General features: G+C 36.4%; 1 protein-coding gene across 3 annotated transcripts in view; it reads right to left on the reverse strand.

Annotated features, from left to right (window-relative positions):
- The window catches only part of LOC131961781 (RNA-binding Raly-like protein), a 125,002-nt gene extending 105,022 nt beyond the window's left edge, over positions 1 to 19,980 (reverse strand). The window contains exon 1 of one of the 3 annotated variants that reach the window (XM_059326672.1): positions 19,427 to 19,980. The gene's annotated coding sequence lies outside the window, so the exon portion shown is untranslated. Of the gene's footprint in view, positions 1 to 18,704 lie in introns of all 3 variants that reach the window. The other 2 variants (XM_059326670.1, XM_059326671.1) reach the window with 2 other exon arrangements.
- Between the last annotated feature and the right edge of the window lie 1,191 nt (positions 19,981 to 21,171).

Consider the following 21,171-nt stretch of genomic DNA (forward strand, 5'->3'; position numbering starts at 1 on the left):
TGTGTCCAGCAGTTAAGTGCAGAAGTTGTTGTTTTAAAGCTCAACCATGTTATTTTACACTAACCTTAGTCAGTTAACTCTGAAAACAGAAGTTTATTTTGAAAAGCCACTTTGCATGTACGTAGCAGAAAGTGACATCCTGTCCCTGCCCCAGCCCAATCCAAAGCAATGGGTTTTCACACACCAAGGGTGCATCAGTATCGGTATGTGATCTGCTGTAAATATGTCACTTTCTCAGGTTGAAATCCACCAAATTGGTCCCAAGAAAAATCTCAGTGTTTCTCAGAGGAAACACAGGCAAAAAGGCAGGGAACCGCTGCTTTATGGAATATGTGACACGCACTAGAAACTCTGGAGGGCTTTTTTAAATGTGATCCTCTCAGTTTATTCACATCTAAAGGCTGCAATGCACCGTGAACACTAACTGGGCGCCAAAATGAGTAATAAACATAATCCGGAGAAACATATCACTGGTGAGAGGCAGGGGAATTCATGAGCAAGTAAAATCAATATCCTCTAACAATGCCAGACCAGGCTTCATGAGTGATACAGGTGCTTTATAATAAATAGAGGATTTTTTTCCTCCACCAATAAACAAGGCAAAAATCCAAACCGTGTCTCTGCAAAGCGATGAGTGCGGGCTTATGATGTTTATTAGAGAAAGTGGATAGAAACAGAAGTAAAAGGCTGTAATAGCCGTCGGTATCTGCAAGAACACACGGCAATGAGTTCCATGATTTCCTCTGATGTCAAAACCTGGAGGAAAAATCAATATGAAGAATGAAGCCTTATTTACACACTCCACCTGATTGACTGTGGCTCACTGCAAGATGTCAACAAGCTATTAATGTTTCAGGAGAAGATTGCTTTTTGAGGCTAAGTGGGGAATTAAATGATGGGAGCTCTATTTTTATACATAAACACACTGGTGAGTAGGGCTACATTTTAGCGAGACAGATGTTTTGGGTTTTTTTAAAACTCAGATTTAGCTTAGAGGGCCCTGCAGCCCTGTGGAGTGTAATCAGAGAGACATTTGCCATTCTTAATCTCAATCCGGCGAGCATGCAATCCCATTCAGTACATAATTGCAGGGACGTGTACACGCACACAAAACACACAATTGGGATTAAACACAAGGGTTGGCTTCCCTTTGTGTCCCGTGCTGATAAACTGAGGGCCAAGGAGCCCTTTAAGGAGTAATAAAGAAAATGACATGACGTTTCTTTTCTTCCCTTGCTATTCCTGTCTTCTATCCTTCCCTTAGCTTCTCCTTCCTTTCATCCTTCCATTAGCTCCTCCCTCCTACTTTCCTTCCCATTGCTCCTCCTTCCTTCTTTCCTTTTCTTGGCTCCTCCTTCCTTCCATCCTTCCCTTAGCTCCTACTTCCTTTCCTTCCCTTAGCCCCTCCCTCCTCATTTCCTTCCTTTAGCTCCTCCTCCTTCTTTCTTCCCTTTAGCTCCTACTTCATTTCCTTCCCTTAGCCCCTCCCTCCTACTTTCCTTCCCTTAGCTCCTCCTTCCTCCTCCCCTTCGCTCAGCCCCTCCTTCCTTCGTCCCTTCCTTTAGTTCCTCCTTTCCTTCCCTTAGCTCTTCCCTTTGCTCCTTTCTCCTTCTTCACTTTCCTTAGCTCCTCCCTCCTTCTTTCCTTCCCTTAATTCCTTCCTTCCCTTAGCTCTTCCGTCCTTCTTCCCTTCCCTTAGCTCCTCCTTCCTTCGTTCCTTCCCTTAGCTCCTTTCTCATCCTTCCCTTTCCTTAGCTCCTCCTTCCTTCTTTCCTTCCCTTAGCTCCTCTTTCCTTCCATCCTCCCCTTAGCTCCTCTTTCCTTCCATCCTCCCCTTAGCTCCTTCTTCCTTCCACCCTTCCCTTAGCTCCTCCTTCCTTCTTCCCTTTCTTTTTTTATCAGAAGTTATGCAGAACAAAGCAGCTCTACAAAGGCAGACGACATTTAAATAACTATGTGAACCACTCTGAAAAAAAAAGGCCCCAAGTCTGTCCATATGCTGTAGTCAGTTAAGGATTCCCTGTCAGGCTCAATCAAAGTTTGAATGTGGAGTGGAATACATTTTCGCCATCACCGACAGTCCCTCGCTACCCCTGAGTGAACCGTTTGTTGAAAGAAACATAAAAGGTTTGCTCGGTGGACATGTTTTTGCCCTCAGGGGTACACAAACTCAATAGCTAGCAAGCTAGCTAGCCGTCTCTCCTTGAGTGCACCTGTGCTTTCCTAGTGGCAGACACTGAAAATTGAGGTCATGATCCTCGTGAGTATGTGAGTCAAGATGCCTCTGTGTTGAAATATCTTTCTCCTTTTTTTCTGTTTCTGGGTACATCTGCTTGAAATATCTACTTCTACATATAGACCTCCTTATTCCTGAGTGCACAGAATATGAGGGCTATTTTTCTTATGGAGGGTCGCAGCAATTCACAGTTCTCCTTCTTTGTATAATGTGGATTTGATTCTACAGTATTGCATCTATCAGCGTGAAGTGAGTGGAGACGCTACAGGTGAATAGGGTAATTTTTTATACCTTATAGACATCACCATGCAACTTCAACAGTTTGTTTTTTACATTAAGACAATCCTTTTTTGCATAACAAGGTTTCTGAAAGTGTATGCTTAGATATGCAAATGAGGTGTGCACTCATTAAATATGCACTCATTTGCATATATTTCCAGGACATAAATCTGAACATTGGATAAAAGCAAATTTTTATTTGTTGATATATTAGATTCAAAGTTTACAGAAGAAAATTGATTGAAAATGAAAATGTCCTTTTATTATTACATAAATCAGAAAATATTGTAAGAAACCATATGAAATAAATCGTTTTTAAGGACAAAATGTTCTATAAATCAGGGAATAAATTATATATAGACAAACTTCTCAGTTAAAACCTTCAGAATATAGTTAGGAATAAAACCGGTAAATTTGTAGTAGTCTGTAAGTGGAGTTTAAGTTGTGATTTATGAGAAAAAAACTCATTTTGAGAAAACAGCCTTTAAAGATTGCATTGATGGAAATGACTATTTCAAGACAAAATATTGAATCTAATTCATAGCAACAACAATATTGAACATATAAAGCACATGACATTGTGCAGGAGAGTGGGAGCTTTCTAACGATAACTGTGATGACAAGGTTTAGATTACGTTTATGGTACTACAAGCTGCAATAGAGCACTCATTTTTAGTGAATTTAGGCGAAATCTACAGACAAATATGGATCAGATATAGCACAATATACACCTTAATATTTGTTTTGGAAGTTTTCTTTCCACTATTCTGAAAGAAGGCATGTAATGGGAGGAAAAAAAAAAAAACCTCAAAATGTACCATGTTTTTGTCTGTATTGTCTCACCTCAGTGGATAATTCATTTGTCATACATTTGAAAAACTAAGCATATAAACAAAGTGCATAATATGAAAGGCAGCATTCCTTTTCCTTTAGTTTAGTATAAAAACAGCTGACAGCTTAAATCACTAAAGACATTGTGCTGCAATGAAAGGAACCATCTCACCCCCTCACTTTATGTTCCATACGTCTGGTGCAGAGCTACCTGACGGAAAATTAATCTTAGCATTGAAATCCCAGCTGTCTCCTTAACACCGGTAGAAGCAGGCGAGCACTTGTTACATAGCAAACTGACAAATTATTTCATTTTAGTCAACCCTTTGGCAGTATTTTGTATAAAGTGACCACAGTCTGTCGAGGCTGCTAAACTTTCATTTGTCTGCTGACGTGATGTGACTTTGTTTTGGGGATGTAAACCATGTTTTTTAACCTCTGATTTCTGTTTCAAACTGCCTTACGAACACAGGCACATAGTGAGACAATGGGCCTTTGGGTGCGATTGTAAAAGACCTCCCACCCTGCTACATAGGAGCAGAGACAGAAAAAGACACAGATGTACAAACGATGCACGAAAAGATACGTTACAAACTCTGTCTTTTCATGTATATTTGCAGTCAGTTTGTCTGTGTTTGTGGTCCGTTTGTGTCTTATTGAGGATGTTTTGCACCTATGTATTCAGTTTAATTCATTTCACAGTTGACTTGTGTCTCTTTGTAGTTGATTTGCATCTCTTTGTGGTGGTTTTGTGTTTTTTTGAAGTTGTTTCGTGCCTCTCTTGTCGCTTCTAGTGTCTTCTTGTCTTCTTCTCTAGTGTGTTGTCCAGCTTATGTCTCTTTGTATTTGCTTTGTGTCTCTTTGACGTTGTTTTGCACCTCTACAGTCATTTTTTGTCTTTTTGCGGTTGACTTTTGTCTTTCTGTTGTCGTTTCATGTCTCTTTGAGGTTGGCTTGCACCCTCTCTACACAGTTTGAGTTTTTTGTGGTTGTTTTGTGTATCTTTGAGGTTGTTTTTCCCCACTCTAGTGAGTGTGTGTCTTTTTGCAGTCAGCTTGTGTCTCTTTGAGGTTGTTTTGCACCCCTACAGTCAGTCTGTCTCCTTCTGCTGTTGACTTTTGTCTTTTTGTAGTCTCTTTCTGTCTCTTTGAGGCTGATTTGCATCTTTTTGTTGTCATTCTGTGTTCCTTTGAGGTTGTTCTGCACCTCTCTAGTCAGCCTGTGCCTTTTTGTGGTCGATTTGTCTCTCTTTGTAGTTACTATAAGTCTCTTTGTGGTCATTGTGTTTCTCTTTTTTGGTTGTTTTGCGTCTCTTTGTAGTCTTTTCACACCTCTTTAGCATTGTTCTGCATCTCTTTATAGTTAGTTTGTGCCTTTTTGCAGTCGTCTTGTGTCTCTTTGTGATCTTTTCACATTTCATTACAGTATTTTTGCTTCACTTTGTAGTCAGTTTGTGCATTTTTTGCAATAATCGTGCGTCTCTGTGCGGTTGTTTTCCACCTCTATGTGGCATTTTCACATCTCTTAACAGTTATTTTGCATCTCTTTGGACTCATTTAGTTTTGACTGACTTTTTCTAATACGAACAGTCACATCAAACAGAGGCTCTCACCCAGGGGCCGAAGGGGCCGGGGGCCTATTAGTCCACACTTTTTAAATACCCGCACAGTCAATACGCTTGCAAATATGTCTGTCACTACCTGTGAGGCGCAGCACGGTACATCACGTCTTCTGAGACTGTAGTTTTCAGCGTGTCAATGCCTCCAGAACTGGTCGTGAGCAGGTGAGAGACAGCTGAGGCCAGCAGGACGACAGCGAGAACAGCTGATCCCTGCAGAACCAGCCTGGAGCTGACCCAGATGAGGACGCGCCACTGTAATCGGGCTCCCTGAGGTAATCTAGGCAGGACATTATCTGCCTCGCTGCTTCTCTGCAGCATCTGGAGGCCTCCGCCACCTGCTCTGGAAGGCCTCACGCCGCTCCTCTGCCTCTTTTTATTTCTGGTTTGTTTGTTTACTTTTCTCTGTAGGACTCAGTGAACATCACACAGACACTTAGACGTGTTTGATACGTGTCAGAGACTTATGGATCTCGTCTTGGCCCGTTTGTCTGAACCTTTGTCTCCTCACTGAAGCCACTGATAGAATATCTCAACAACAAATGAGTCACACTTCGACTCGTCCGCCCTCACTGCCACGAGGAATGCTCTATACTTATCTCGTAAGAAACAAAACTGATTTCCCCAATTAAATGTTCCCCATGCATGATGTTCCTACACTTATTATATTCATGCCCGGGTCATTTCTAAATTGCCAGTGGTACTCGCTTTTGCATCTTAATGTAACATTAATTAAGTGTGCCGTATAGATTGCCTTTAGCAACCAAGAATGACTTTAAGTCTTTTATTACAAGTGCAATCAGAATTTTAAACTCTACAAATTGACCTGTAAGACCTGTTTTTTATGCTTTATCTTTTGTATTAATTATCCTTTTAATGCTGCTTCTGGCATTTTATAGTGTGTTTGATGGTGCTCTGCTTCTTCTGTTTGCTCTGCTGTGCTCTATGTTTGGTGCTTTTTATGTTTCAGTATAATCATAAGGAGGAAACAAGTTATTTGCAAGCTCAAGACTATTTCACTATGAGCTCTATTGACCTTAACAGCATTTTCAAAAACTAATGTGATGCAAACAGGTGTCAGTTAACTGTCAGGGTTTATGTCCGCCGCTACTTCAGAATAGGGGATTGTGTTATTTTTTTAAACTCTGGAGCAGTGAACACAGTGCTAGGCTCGGCCAAACAGTTGTCCGCTTTCTCGCCGCGAACGAGCGGCTGTCATAACAACCGTAACAGCGCGAGCCCTCTGTCAGCATTACTCCAGTTTCCAACATGGTCTCACAGGAATCCGTGAAATAGCCACGGGTTTGCTTAACTCAAAATCCGTGGAATAGCCACGGAATCACTCAAATTTCCGTGAAAGTGACACGGATTTCGCTACAATGTAAGTTAATGACAGTCATATCCCGTGGCTATTCCAACATACAAAGTGATTATGTACATTCACTGAGTGAATATTGAGAAAATAAAACATATATTTCTTGCAAGAAATGTGTTTAAAATCCATTTTTATGCAGAAACTAAGTCAAAATATAGATTTTTTCACTGAAAATGAGAGAACTATCCGCCATGTTTTTTGTTCTGACCGCCGGAACCTTGAAAGTCACGTGACTTGGAACAAACCAATAGGAAAAAAATATCCATGGAATAGCCACGGGATATGACTGTCATTAACTTGCATTGTAGTGAAATCCGTGTCAGTTTCACGGAAATTTGAGTAATTCCGTGGCTATTCCATGGATTTTGAGTTAAGCGAATCCGTGGCTATTTCACGGATTCCTGTGAGACCGGGTTCCCAGTTTCTGAGTGAGTTTAGACTACCTGTTAGAGCGAATGGCTAGTAAACGTTACTGGAAGACAAAAAGCACACTGTTGTCAGTCAACCTCCACTAGGGCTGGGTATTGGTACTCAATACCTTTCAGGTATCGACCGAAACAACCGGGTACCAAGTAGTATCGAGACTGTGATTGTCAAATGATTTCTGCAATCAGTTCTTTACCCAGATCAAGAATTAATAATTACACATGTGTGCAGGCATCCTCCACTCCAGCAGAAAGACTATTTTCAACTGCTGAAGACACAATCAGCCAGGAAAGGGCATGCCTTGCCCCAGAGAAGTCTGACATGCTAATATTTTTCAAAAAAGAACTGTTGAGGAGGACTGACTGGTCTAGTTGTGGTCTGTGACTGGTTAGATTCAGAATGTTGGTTCAGTTGTAAAAATAATTTTTTGTTGTTGTCATGTTTGTACAGTTATTAAATCAATATTTGAGCACTTTCAAAATGTATTTGCATAAAATTTTTTAAAAACTTTTTGAATGGGGAGGAGTGATGACATTCACGCAACCGATTGGTTTTTTTTTTGTTTAAGTTGAAAACTATCGAATGAAGTATTCAATTGGTATAAGTATCGTGTTAAGGGTATTGGTATCGGTACTAGTATTGAACATTTTTAAACAATTCCCAGCCCTTACCTCCACTTGCGTATTTACTAAGCATTACGGTAAAAATGCCTTCAAAATAAAAGCAAACACTTGTAGCTTTCAAAATGAGAGCACATAGATGTGTTAACAGAGTCCACTTCATAATTTACAATAAGACTGTCAAAATATGATGCCTTAAATAAAACATAGAAGAACCCTTATTCTCCTTTACAATAATTCATTAAAATATGCAATTATTAAGATGGAGATGAAGAGGCCACCAAATTTAGGCTTTTAGGGCAACAAATTTTCTCCGGTTCCCCTACTTTGTTCAGGTCCCCCCATCATAGTCTCAGAAAATCCTGTGGGAAACACCGGTTCTAAAGCTGGTTTTGCAGTCAAGTCATTTTTTTATACTTTCTGTATTCTACTGTTGTTTCTGTTTCTACTTTTATAACACTGTAACTATAAAGATGCTTCCTTATTGCTGGGATTATAATAAAATGCACACACAAGTCAAGAAAATAAAGAAAAGTCTGACTATTCAATCTGTTTTTGAAGGCTGATTTGCTGCTATTTTGTTCCCTTGTCCCTCATCTGGTTTTTATGTATATATGTGGGAGTTTGTGTATGTATTATATTCAAAATGTTTTATGGAGCAACACTGTTGCCAAAACATTTCAGCCACATTTCCATAATTCTATATATACCCGAGCTGAGAGTTTCCATTATTTTCAGAGAAGACAGGCGAGTCATCTTTAGTGCGGTCATCTTCCTGCCGGAGGGTTAAACTTTAATGAAGATGCTCCACTGACGGATGTGAAAAACATGTATTAATATGCCAAAAAGTTGATGAAAGCAAACTTGTGCACAAACAGGGAGACGTACCATTTTCTAAAATTACGGTTTAATAACGGGGGCGTTTCATGATGTGGATTCTGATTTATTCCTGCGCTGTCAACATTCAATCTATATGCAATCTGAAAACTAATTCTGGATGTTTTGATCCCATGTGATGCTGCTGCTGCTGCTGATGCTGCTGGATGTAATTTGGGTGAACAGTGTGATTAGAAAACTGTCTCGAATATGATAACTCCACCTGAAACAGATGTAGGCTGGAAGCTATCAGGTCGGCTGGATCGATATGTGCACACACTGAGTGGTGAAACAGCATTAAGTCCACTTCCTTTAGTAAAACTTTCACTGTAAAGTCACATTAAAGATCCATTTATCTTTGAGCGTTTAGGTTAGGCACCTTATCAGACTGCAGGAACCCTAATTCCTTCTAAAAATAGGAAAAGTAATTCCTCTGTGAGCGCTTGATAAGGGAAATGGAAGTGATTGAGGCTTAATTGGCCATTTTTAACCTGCATTTACACCGCTGTGAGTAACTCCTTCTACACAAACACCAGCTCTCACTCTTGATTAATAAATCCTAATCAAAGATCAATTAAACAGTCAGAAATCACTGCATCAAGTCTGACAGCAAACATTTACTGTCAAATAACAGTAAACAACCATAGGTTATTTTATAGATAATTTCTTCAAAAGTAAAGATAATATACAGTTAATATCTGAATTATGTTTTCATTTTTTTTGTCTTTAATGACGGTAAGTTTTTTTAAATTATTATTATTATTTTTTTTTTTTACATGTTTTTAAATCAAATTTAAAGTTCTACTGCAAGGAAACAGAAAGTTGCCTTAATTTTGCATTCAGCAATTTTTATTTTTTAAACAAAGAATTCACTTTTAAGAGTGTTAAAAATATTAATATTATAATTGAATAATACTGTAAAAATATATAAAATATCTATAATATATGTAATGTCTACAATGTACCATTATATTAACTGACAGTTTATGAAAATGTTTGTTTTCTTATATTAATATGACGGTAAGTGTTCGGCAACTGTTGCTGCCAGACTTTTTTCACTGTGTTTTTAAGATTTCTTTTGACATTATTTTACATACATTTTTCTTTGTTTAAAGTTTTACTGTACGTAAATGTACATTCAGCAATATGACGTCTAATTCTTGCATATTTACATAGAATTCACTGTAATTTAACATTTAAGACCATTAACCAATTGCACTTAATGTAGAAAGAAATGAGAAAAACCCTGTAAAATGTTACAGTCCTAATCAGAGATCAGAAATCTGACAGCAAAAATTGCCAAACATTTACTGTCAAATAACAGTAAACGACCATATGTTATTTAACAGTAAATATCTGTATTAAAATATACCTGTATAATAACTAATGTTTTTTCCTATCTTTAATATGACGGTAAGTGTTTGGCAACTTTTGCTGGCAGACTTTTTACTGTTTTTAAATTAAATTTAAAATTTTACTGCAAAGAATACACTGTACTTTAACATTCAAGAGCATTTAACAACTGAATAATACTGTAAAAATCTATAATGTATCCATAATATCTAAAATCTTTATTATATATATTGACAGTTGATGAAAATGTTATAATATTTTGAGAAATGAAGCTTTATAGGAGCAGCAACAACTCATTTGTTGACCTTTTCTGCCTTAGCTTTTTTCTGTCTTTAGTCTTTTTTTCAATTATTAGTATTATTATTATTATTATTATTTATTTATTTATCCACCTTACTATGTTTATAATAAGCCTTTGGCAACTTTTACTGCCAGACTTTTTATATTTTGATATTGACATTAAATTAAAATAACATTTTCAGCAATATGACGTGCATTTTTCTGTATTTTTTTTATACATAGAATTCACTGTAATTTAACATTTAAGACCATTAACCAATTGCACCTAATGTAAAAAAACAAACAAGAAAACCCCTGTAAAATATTACAGATAAACAGTTAATATCTGTATTAAATATACATACATACATATTTTTTTTTTACCATTTCTTTTTACATGTTTTTAAATTAAATTTAAAGTTTTACTGCAAGGAAACGGAGAGTTGCCTTAATATTCCACTCAGCAATATGATGATATTTTTTTTTTTACATAGAAGTCACTGTAATTTAACATTTAAGACCATTAACCAATTGCACTTAATGTTAAAACAAGAAAAACCCTGTAAAATAATACCGTCCTAATCACAGATAAACAGTCAGAAAATCCCTGCTTTCTAACGTCCCTGGATGTCTTCTTTCGCATCTGATCAAGTCACAAAGAACGACACACTCGGGACTAAATGTTAATGAAATATAACTCAAACGAAACTTTCATGTGAAATTGGAAAAGTACAATGAGCTCTCAGCATGTCGGTGCAGAGAGATCATTTAAGGGACGCACTATAACTCAAATGGTTCCCATAATAGACACTGGAAAGTCATTCAGCCTGACCCTATTCTTCAGATATGGGTTTAATTGCCCACAATATGAAGTGTAAGATCCCCTCACTTATCAAATTAACAGCTCAGAAAAGGACAGTAAAGTACTTAGCTCTCGTTTCAGTAGAATGAGTCATGCCAAAGGTAAGCTGTTTATCTGTTAAAGGAGGGGGAGCGGGAGGAGAAATCCTCAAAGAGAGAGAGGAACATGATGTAAATGCAGCGATGGAGGAAGTAATCAGATGTCTGAAAGTACCTATAAAATACTCAATTACTCTATTAAGTCCTGCATGAGAAATCCAAGTGAAAGAACGGAAGTATTTGCAGCAAAATGTAGTTAAAGATTGACAGTAAAAGCACTGGTTTGGCCCCTCTGACTTTTATAATATATGACATCATTAGATTATTATTACAGTGAAGCATGTTACTGTTTTAGCTGCTGGAGGTCGAGCTAGTTCAAACTACTTCATATTCAGTTTCACAGGAACACTAGGAATATCTGAGAGGTCGTGAGATGATTAATAGGAGAGGAAAGAAGGAATTTTGATACACAAATAAAGTTAAAGTTTCTGAACTTTTTCCTCATATTTATTGAAATTAAACTAAACAGTTAAGAAAGAAATCACTCAAAGATATCTAAAGTTTGACCCCGACTGCACTGCTTTTTGCAGGAAGTCAAAAAGTTGTGTTGTATTTTAAAAGCTTGTTATATTATCCATTGTGGAAACTCTTTGTTTTAAAAGTAACTAAAGCTGTTAAAGAAATGTAGTGGAATAGAAAGTCTGACATTAACCTCTGAAATGTAGCAGAATGGCAGCAGGAAGTAGCAAATAATCAATATACTCAAAGAAAGTTTTCAGGTTCACTGTAAGAAAAAAAAAACATGGTAAAAAGTTGCCAAACACGTCGGATAAGTTATTTTACAGATCATTTCTTTTAAAAAATACGGAAAATATACAGTAAATATCTGTTTTAGATGTATCTGTAGAATAACAAAAACAAAATTGAAATCTTTAACTTTTGAATTTGAAAAACAGAAAATTTCCTAAATTTTACATTCTGCAATATGATAATTTTTTTTTGTATTTTTACATAGAATTCACTGTAATTTAACATTCAAGACCATTAAGCAATAATACTGTTAAAAAATCTATATCGTTTGTTTCATTATATACATTTTCAGATTTAATCATCTATTTTTTGGTTAATATTTGTAATAAAAGTACTTTACTTTTTTATGGCATTTGCACACAAACCCTGTAAAATAATAAAGTACATTTCTGGACAATAACTTTATGTGCAAAAGCATCCAGCTACGAAAATCCACATGACAAAACCTCTGAGTGGATAAAAATTTTGAATTTTTTCAACTTTTTCTGCCCCAGTTTTCGTCTCGTTGTCTTTCCTGAATATTTCTTTTTAAACAAACAAAAAAACAAGAAAAGATAACATATGATCTATGTTATCATTTATATTTAATGGTCTTAAGGACAATGCTCTTTGTTGTAAAGATGTGAATACAGGATAATTTATCCATCGGTCTAATGTATCAGGTCTCAGTCAAGGAAGCAAAATTTGATTTAATTAGATATATCTCATTAATAATGCAGCAACTTCATATTTATCAAAAATATATCTTCTAGATTTATATAAATGTAAGAAAATGCAGAAACTAGCTGCTCTTTCTTTCTCTCAGTTGCAGAATATCTCTTCATTATGAGTCATATATTAACATGATTAATGGATTAAGGAAATCAGTGGGTTCTGATTTAATAAAACGCTGAAGCTGAATAAGACTTTCACAGTTCAAAACTTTAGGTATCAGTGTGAACTTTAGATTGACTTTGCAGCTATGAGACATTCCATTGATGTTGGGTCATAAAAGAGCATTTACAATGAAACTCTCAACTACCTTTGTGCATATATGGATCAAGAAGGCCAATAAACCCACTAAAGCTCCACTGCTGCTGCTTATATAACTTCTTTCAGGCTGCAGATCATCTGTAAAAACATTCATCTTAAAGCTGGGTGGCTTTTCTATGCATTCTTTAACCTTAACAGTAGATATTTTGACAGTAAAGTATGCAGACTATGTGTACTTAAGGGGAAGTTTGCAGGTCAATAAGGTAAAAATATAAACTTTTAACTAATAGATATCACCATAAAACTTCCCCATTTGCATTATTGTATCACAAATTTTCAAAAAGCGTATGTTTAAATATGCAAACAGAGCCGTATCTTATTAAGTATGTGCTAATTTGCAGATATTTCCAGAAAATGTAATAATGTATAGGTTCAAAATTCTTGTTTAATTTGATGACATATTAGAGTTAAAGGTTTTAATACTGAGAATACTGTCATGAGTTTAAAAAAACAAGTCTCGCTATGTTTTTAGGAAAAAAATCTTGTATGAATCAGGCTGTGAATGAGAACTCTCAAAATGTGATCAAACCTCTCAGTAAAAACCTTCAGAATATAGAAAATAATTAAACTGGAGAGTTTGGTGCCTGTAAGCGCTATTGAAGTGGAGACTTTTGGCTCAGTTTGATAAAAACAGCATTGTAAAGTTCCAATTTCATTTTTTGAAACACTTAAGGTTAAAAACTAACAAAACTAACAGAAGCCCTTTACATACTCCACAAGAACAGAGATATTTTTCATGTTCTTGAGGTGGCAAGAACTAGAAAAATGTTCTTTCTGGCCAGGACGTTTCATACTTCACAAGAAACTCCTTCTGCAGAAGTTGTCACAGGGCCCTCCCACTGCAGCACATGTTCACTGCGAATTCAAATTTCTGACCAATTGCACAATAGTTCACGGACACCACACAAGAACAAAGTTCTGCCTAGATGATGTGTCAAGAATAGATAAATTTGTTCTCTCTCCCAGGGCTGCAAGAACAAAATGACATCATTCTGTTCCTGCAGCCTGTATGTTTTAGCCTTAAAGGAAACATCCCCAGTTAATAACTTACATTAACACTTCTTTTTTTTTTGTATAACAAGTTTCATGAAACTTGTAATATGTACAGTCATGGAAAAAATATTAGACCAGTCTTCAATTTCTTGTTCATTTTAATGCCTGGTACGATTAAAGGTACATTTGTTTGGACAAATATAATAACAACAAAAATAGCTCGTAAGAGTTTAATTTTAGAGCTGATATCTAGCCATTTTCCATGGTTTTCTTGATAATAACCAAAATCCTTATCAAGAAAACCATGGAAAATGGATAGATATCAGCTCTAAAATTAAACTCTTATTATCTTATTTTTGTTGTTATTATATTTGTCTAAACATATGTACATTTAGTTGTAGCAGGCATTAAAATGAACAAGAAATTGAAGAAAACAATGGTGGTTTCATATTTTTTTCCATGACTGTATGTGCATGTGTGTGCATGTATAAATATGCAAATGATGCATTATCTAGTGCTAACTTTTGGTGAATTTAAGAGAATTCTACAGATACATATAGACAAAATGTAGTAAAACAAACAGTTAAATGTGTATTTTGCACTTTGCACGAAAAGTCTGAAAGAAGACTCATAGCCCAAAATCTCCAAATTGACTGGTGCATGAAAAAAACATATTTTTGCCTGTAGTGTCTGAGACTAAACAAGCCGGGCGGGGGCGCAGCTTGTTAAAAATGCAGCAGAAGATGCATCTGTGCTCGTGACATTGATCTATGTGTGTTACAGTGCTCATACCTACTGAGTCCAACATAATTACACAACACGTGTATGAAAGATGCAACACCCAGCGTATGAATTATGTTTCCATTTGTCCAACGCTGAAAGCTAAACTGCTGTTTCACTCACATTCAGACCAACAAACATGCACAGACATTCCAAATAGTTCGGCCCGACCTTTAGTGTATAAAAGTTGCTCTGGCGTGATGTTTTATTCATGGTAGCAGAAGTATATCCATTCATGAGCTATCATATTTCTCTGTAAGTCTCCTGTGCAGGTCTGGCTTGGCCTAGATAACACGAAACCTGTCTGGAGGGGAGACACAACACCGCAGGACGTAATAGAAGCTATCATAATGCTTAGCAGGAGAGAGGTCCAGGAGAGAGTGGCAGGAACACCTCTCCACTATGGCCGTGAAGAAATGTCAGTGTGTCGTGATGCTACGATTCCAGCTTGAAAGGCAGTTTGAAACGATTAAAATAGAACAGTATTTACACTTCTGAAACAACAAATTGTCTCGTGTGTCTCGGTTTGACTGAATTTCAAAGATGTTTGTGCTTCATTCTGCAGAGACAGACAAGAGGAGGAATGTGTTGCTTTGAAGAAGTTGTTGAAAATGGCATCTGGACACAATGAGATGCTAAAAGTGAAGGCCTTGGAAATTAAAGTCATTCTTTCAACGAGTGGGAATGTGTTTAATTATTGACAATCAATTTAGGAGTTTTTTTAGCTATTTTTTTTCAGACTTCATCAAATCTAATCATGGATAAATTATAATAATACATGAATCACTGCAGCAGAAGAACTCAACCCACTGAGTGAATTGTTACACCCCTCTTCTAAACAACTAACGCTGATAAATTCACACTTTAAATCTCTTGAATGACTGCTCTGTGATGCTCCCAAACACTGAATGCAGCTCGGACTACTGCTTCTAAATTGTCTCACAAGTTAAAAAGCATTAAAAACCTCCCCCCCGCGGCTCTTTATCTACATCTGCTTTATGAGCTGCATAGATTTAACAGGAGACAGGGAAATCAATACATGATAACAGCATTTCAATACATGATGAACTGTATTATCTTAATTGCTCTAATCACTTTGGCTTATTAAAAGTTTACCTTGCTAGTTCTGCTTTCAATATTTGTCATTTCTGCACATTAAAGAGCACTGATTCTGATCTAGCATGTCAGCTTGTTTAATGACACTGGGACTTAACGGTCTATACCCAGACTTAATGGTCCACTCTCATAGATTTTATAGGTCTACAATATTGCACTGACCAAACCTGTGTTCTGTTAAAGTGAACACATATGGGTCAAAATGAAGCGAATTCATGATGCACAAGATGAAAGCCAAGACTTAAAGTAACAGAGATTTATATTAGTCCTGGAATAAACTACACTGTAAACATTAGATGTAACTTTACACTGAAATCAGTGTAAAGTTAAAGAACAGTGTTCTGCAGATTGATGTCATACAGTGTCATACTGTATATTGCAATGCAGGAGAAAAAATATGGAGTATGCTGTAAATTAACACTGAAAAGTTGTACAGCACACTGTAAACACAGTAAACAGTATCTATATCTACTGACAAAACTGTAAATTAACAAGAATACAGTAATAAACTGCATTTTTGTTTCCAGTCATACACTACATACACTATATACACATACTATATTTCGAAAATACAGTTAAAGACAGTATTTTGTAGTCAAAGCTGCTGCCAGTTAATAATTGTAAGTTTACATTGAAAACAATTACAGTGTGCTGTAAATATGCAGTAATTTACTGACAAACTGAACAGCATTGTGTTGCAGATTTACAAGAATACAGTAATATACTGCAAATTTATTTCTAACAATCCACTAAATTGCTGAAATAATGTTAAACAACTGTAAAAATACAACACTTTGCAAGTGAAGCTGCTGACAATTAATTACTGTAAATTTACACTGAAAAGTTTTACAGCACGCTGTAAATAGTATATATCTACTTGTTTATCTTGTATATCTACTGACAAAACAGTGAACAGTATTGTGCTATACATTTACAGAATACAGTAATTAACTGCAATTTTGTTTCTGGTCATACACAAAATTTTGAAAATACAGTTAAAAAAACTGTAGAAAAGCAGTACTTTCTAGACAAAGCTGCTGCCAGGTTTACAGTGAATAATTTGACAGTGTGCTGTAAATATTCAGTAATTTACTGACAAATTGAATAGCATTGTGTTGTACATTTACAAGAATGCAGTAATATACTGCACATTTCTTTCTAGCAACACTAAATCTCTGAAATAACGCTAAAAACTGTTAAAATACAGCACTTTTCAGTGTGAACTTACAGTGATTGACTGTCAGTGCTTCACCTGTAAAGTTTGACAGTACATATTCAGTAATTAACTGACAAACTGAACAGTATTGTGTTGTACAACTGCAAGAATACAGTAATATCCTGCAAATTAATTTCTAGCAATACACTACCAATGAAACTGTTAGAAGTGCAACACTTTGCAGGTGAAGCTGCAGCCAGTTAATTACTAACAGTTTACACTCAAACATTTTACAGCGTGCTGTAAATATACATGCAACTGCTGACAAAACTGTGAACAGTATTGTGATGTAAATTGACAAGAATACAGTGATATACTGCAAATCTATTGCTGGTAAAACACTGTATTTCTAAAATAATGTTAAAAAAAGATATACAATGTTTACAGTGATTAACTGGCATCAGCTTCACCTGCAAATTTACACTGACAAGTTATTCAGTGTACTGTCAATATTCATTCAACTGTGAACAGTACTGTGCTGTACATTAACAAGTATAGGGATATACTGCAAATGTATTTCTAGTAAAACACTGTATAATGCACACTTCTATAATGCAGTAAAACACTGTAAAACACCTGCACTTTGCTGGTGAAGCTGCTGCTAGTTAATTACTGAAAGGTTTTACAGTTTGCTGTAAATATTCAGCAATTAACTGACACAACTGTGAACAGTACTGTGGTGTAAATATACAAAAAATACAGTAATCTACAGCAAATACATTGAGTATTACACTGTATATCAAAAATACAGTAAGAAACACTAAAATACAGTACTTGCTGCTGTGAATTCACATTAAAGGTTTTACAGCTTACTCTAAATATGAAGTCATTTACTAACAAAACTGAACACTATCATGCTGGAAATGTACAAGAACACAGTAATATCCTGCACATTTAATTGAATTGAATGTAATTTTAGTAATACATTGTATTTCTGATATACAGAAGGAAACCGTATAAGGACTGCTGCCAGTTAATGACGTTATATTTACACTGGAAAGTTTTACAGTCTAGATAAAGTCAGAGTGAGTCAATGAGTCACTTTTTGACTCATGTCCTCGAAGACTAGACTGGAGAAGGTTCATGGACAGACAGCGGTGTTACAGTAGCTCAAAATCTACTCTGAGAAAACACACAGCAGTAGTTTAGCCCTCAAATCCCAGTAACCCTGCCCTGTTCTACATGACAACTGTTTACTCATGTTTTCATTTCCTACTGCACAGCAATAATCTGAAGATAAACCTGCATCTTGGAGGATTAATTCACTCTAAGTCCTCTTTTTAGTCCCGTCAGTGGCTCTATTCATTTCCTGCGAAATCAGATTTGACAAATCCAGAAGTATTTATGAATCCAGGCCTACGAAAGCCGATTTGAGTTTGTCCAGCAATAAGGAGGGCACTTACACTTGACATGTTGTAGTGCAAAAAAAAACTGTGGTTACCCTAATTATTATTCCCCCCTCCTCAAACTTGGTAGCATAGCCTGCTGCAGTTTGAAGCCTGCTGCAGTAGAGGAAATTGTTATTTCTGCCCCTCCAAGTCGACACATGGATGGTTTGGATACTTTATCAGTGGGAGATCATTACAGTCGTTACAGTGCATCCTTCCAAAGGGAGCTGCATGGAGCTACTTACATTTACTCCTCAGCTGCGACGGCGTGGAGATTGTTGAACTCAAAAACAAAGAACACATTGTGATCAAACGACCTGCGTGTGATTTCCAATCCTCGTTGTTGAACTGAAGATCGCGTCACTTGTTTATTTATTTTTTATTTTTTATGGAGCATTACGGGCAGATCGATCAGATCAGGTAACCTTCAGATAACATTGATAAAGAAAGCCTTCTCTAATGAGCAATTTAGCCAGCCTTACGAAATAACACGTCAGCCACAGGTGCATATTTCTGTCACCTTATTCTTTATTGTAAATACAAGAAACGTGTCACTTATCCACTCATATTAAATACCTGCAGAAGGGAAAATGTCTGTTCATCCTCGTTGATACAGAAAACAAAAACGCATTGAAACTCCCCCAAGAATCAAAACTCCCCTCGTCCACCCAGCATCATCTAGTCAAAAACATCCAAAAATACTTGACACTGCCACCAGCAAAAGTATAATGAAATCGAAAAAAGAGAGAAACACAAAAACAACAAACCTGTGAGCTCAGCTGCAAGAAAAGTAGCACGTTAAAACGTCACCGGGCTTTAAAAATGACTCCTTTTTTATAAAGAAAAGAGGAACAAAGTAAAAGCAAAGGGTTTGATCGGTGAGATCCACCGACACATCAAAATCACAAAACTCGAAGGCAACAAACAACACTGCAAAATGCAAACCAAAGCATAGCAACAGCAAAAGTCGACAGAAACAAAAAAATAAAAATGTTTCAAAACCACCAATAAATTGTTTGAAAAATCTCAATACTGACAAAAGCTGCTTGGTTTCGACCCTCGAAACAAAACTGCAAGCAAGTCAAGGCTTTCTCAAGACCGATACCGCACCGATTACCCTCTTGGCACTCTCGATCAGAATAACTGCATGCTAAAAACTTGAAGCCTGGATGTGAAAAACGCTCAAAACCACCATGTCAATGCTCAATTCAAACACCAGCAAAAGGAGGAAAAATAAAAAAGGGGGCAATTAAAAAGACAAAAAATGCTTACAAAAAAGCCATTGGAAATGTACTCACCGAGCGGGAGTAAAATGTTGCAATAAAAATGTGATATGGCTCAAAATACAGTATGGCGGTGCAAGCCGAAATGCTGTGCCTTTTCTCTAGATCTCTGCCTCCAGTTCTGTCATGTGACTGATTCAGCCCCGACTTCCAGCAATGAGAAACCAGTGTTGAACAGCTGATGCTGAATGCTCTCCTAACGGCTTGGCTCTCTCCAAAAGTAAAAAGAGGTAGTCCTTATCATCCCACAGTTATGACTGAGCTGGTTGTGTGTTTTTCTTTGGCTTTTTTTTTCTGTTTTAAAGATGCAGAGCTCACTCGGTGTCAGCGCCACGGCGCGATCCGGACATGCTTTCATTCCATTCAGGAGGAGCACCGGGCTGGTATGTAGCGCATGTCTCTGCTCTCTGATGAGGAATGAAGGGACATGCGTTGTGAGTTATTACACTGGGGCATATAACACATTCAGGGAAAGCAAATAACAGCCATATATCCATACAAACATGTCAGGATTGCAATGAAACTGAGCGAATATGACAAACAAGCAGCAGCCCTGTCCATGGTACTGAAACAAAGCTATGAGTACACTAATATTATCATGCAGCCCTGTCTGTGGTGCTGAAACACATTGATTACAACCAAAAAGTATCATTCTTAGATGAGATATTGCATTACTTTTAATGAGGTATACTCAAAAAGAATTCATGCATACTAAATATGTTTGGTTTCTAAAATAAAAAGGCTATTGAAGGTCACTATCTTCCCAAGATGCATTGCATAAAAAAATGGAGAAAATGCTCATGGCTAGAAAAAATAAATTAACCATTAAATCAGTCACATTCTGACCTCACAGTTGTATTATTTCCATTTTGTATAAAACAGATTTTTGTATACAAACACAACAAAATTCCAGGACAGTACATATAGTACATACTGTATATAATTACTATGTAGTACGGGTTAGAGGCACAGATATACCTCAACACATACCTCAAACACAGTGTTGTACATTGATTACAACCAAACCAAAATGATTATTCTAATATGAGAGGCTGCATTACTTTAAATGAGGTATACTCAAAAAGAATGCACGCATACTAAAAATGTTTGGTTTCTAAAATGGGCTATTGAACGTCACTATCTTCCCATGATTCATTGCATAAAGAAAATGGAGAAAACTCTCATGGCTGGGGAAAGAAATTTTAGCTGGTAGTAAAAATAAAATTACTATTAAATCAGTCACATTCAGACCTCACAGTTTTATTATTTCCAGTTTGTATAAAACAGATTTTTGTATACAAACACAACAGCATTCCAGGACAGTAAGTATAGAACATACTGTATAGAATTACAATGTAGTATGGATTAGAGGCACAGATATACCTCAACATCCTACGGTCCTGTCCATGGTGCAGAACACTGAAGACAAAGAATGGTTTGTTCACCAGTATATCGGCTACAACACAGTGAAAATACTATAAAGTGGTATTTAATAGCAAATTATTTCAGATGAATTCTATATTCTTACCTCAACATAGTCCTCTCCATCTTTTGCTGAAATCAGCACTAATGTTCAAATGGACAATAGTAGGCTTTGTCTGAAATTGTCCATTTATTAGTTATTCAGTGCTAAGTGTCTGTCTGCACAAGGCATAATGCTAGCTGTTTCATGGCCAGTCACTAATGATTTTTCACTACTTTTAAGGCAGAATTATGAAAAAAACACTGTAAGCTTTAAGAGACATTTGGACAGATTAGCA

This window comes from Centropristis striata, chromosome 23 (genome assembly GCF_030273125.1).
Source record: "Centropristis striata isolate RG_2023a ecotype Rhode Island chromosome 23, C.striata_1.0, whole genome shotgun sequence".
Lineage (NCBI taxonomy): Eukaryota > Metazoa > Chordata > Actinopteri > Perciformes > Serranidae > Centropristis > Centropristis striata.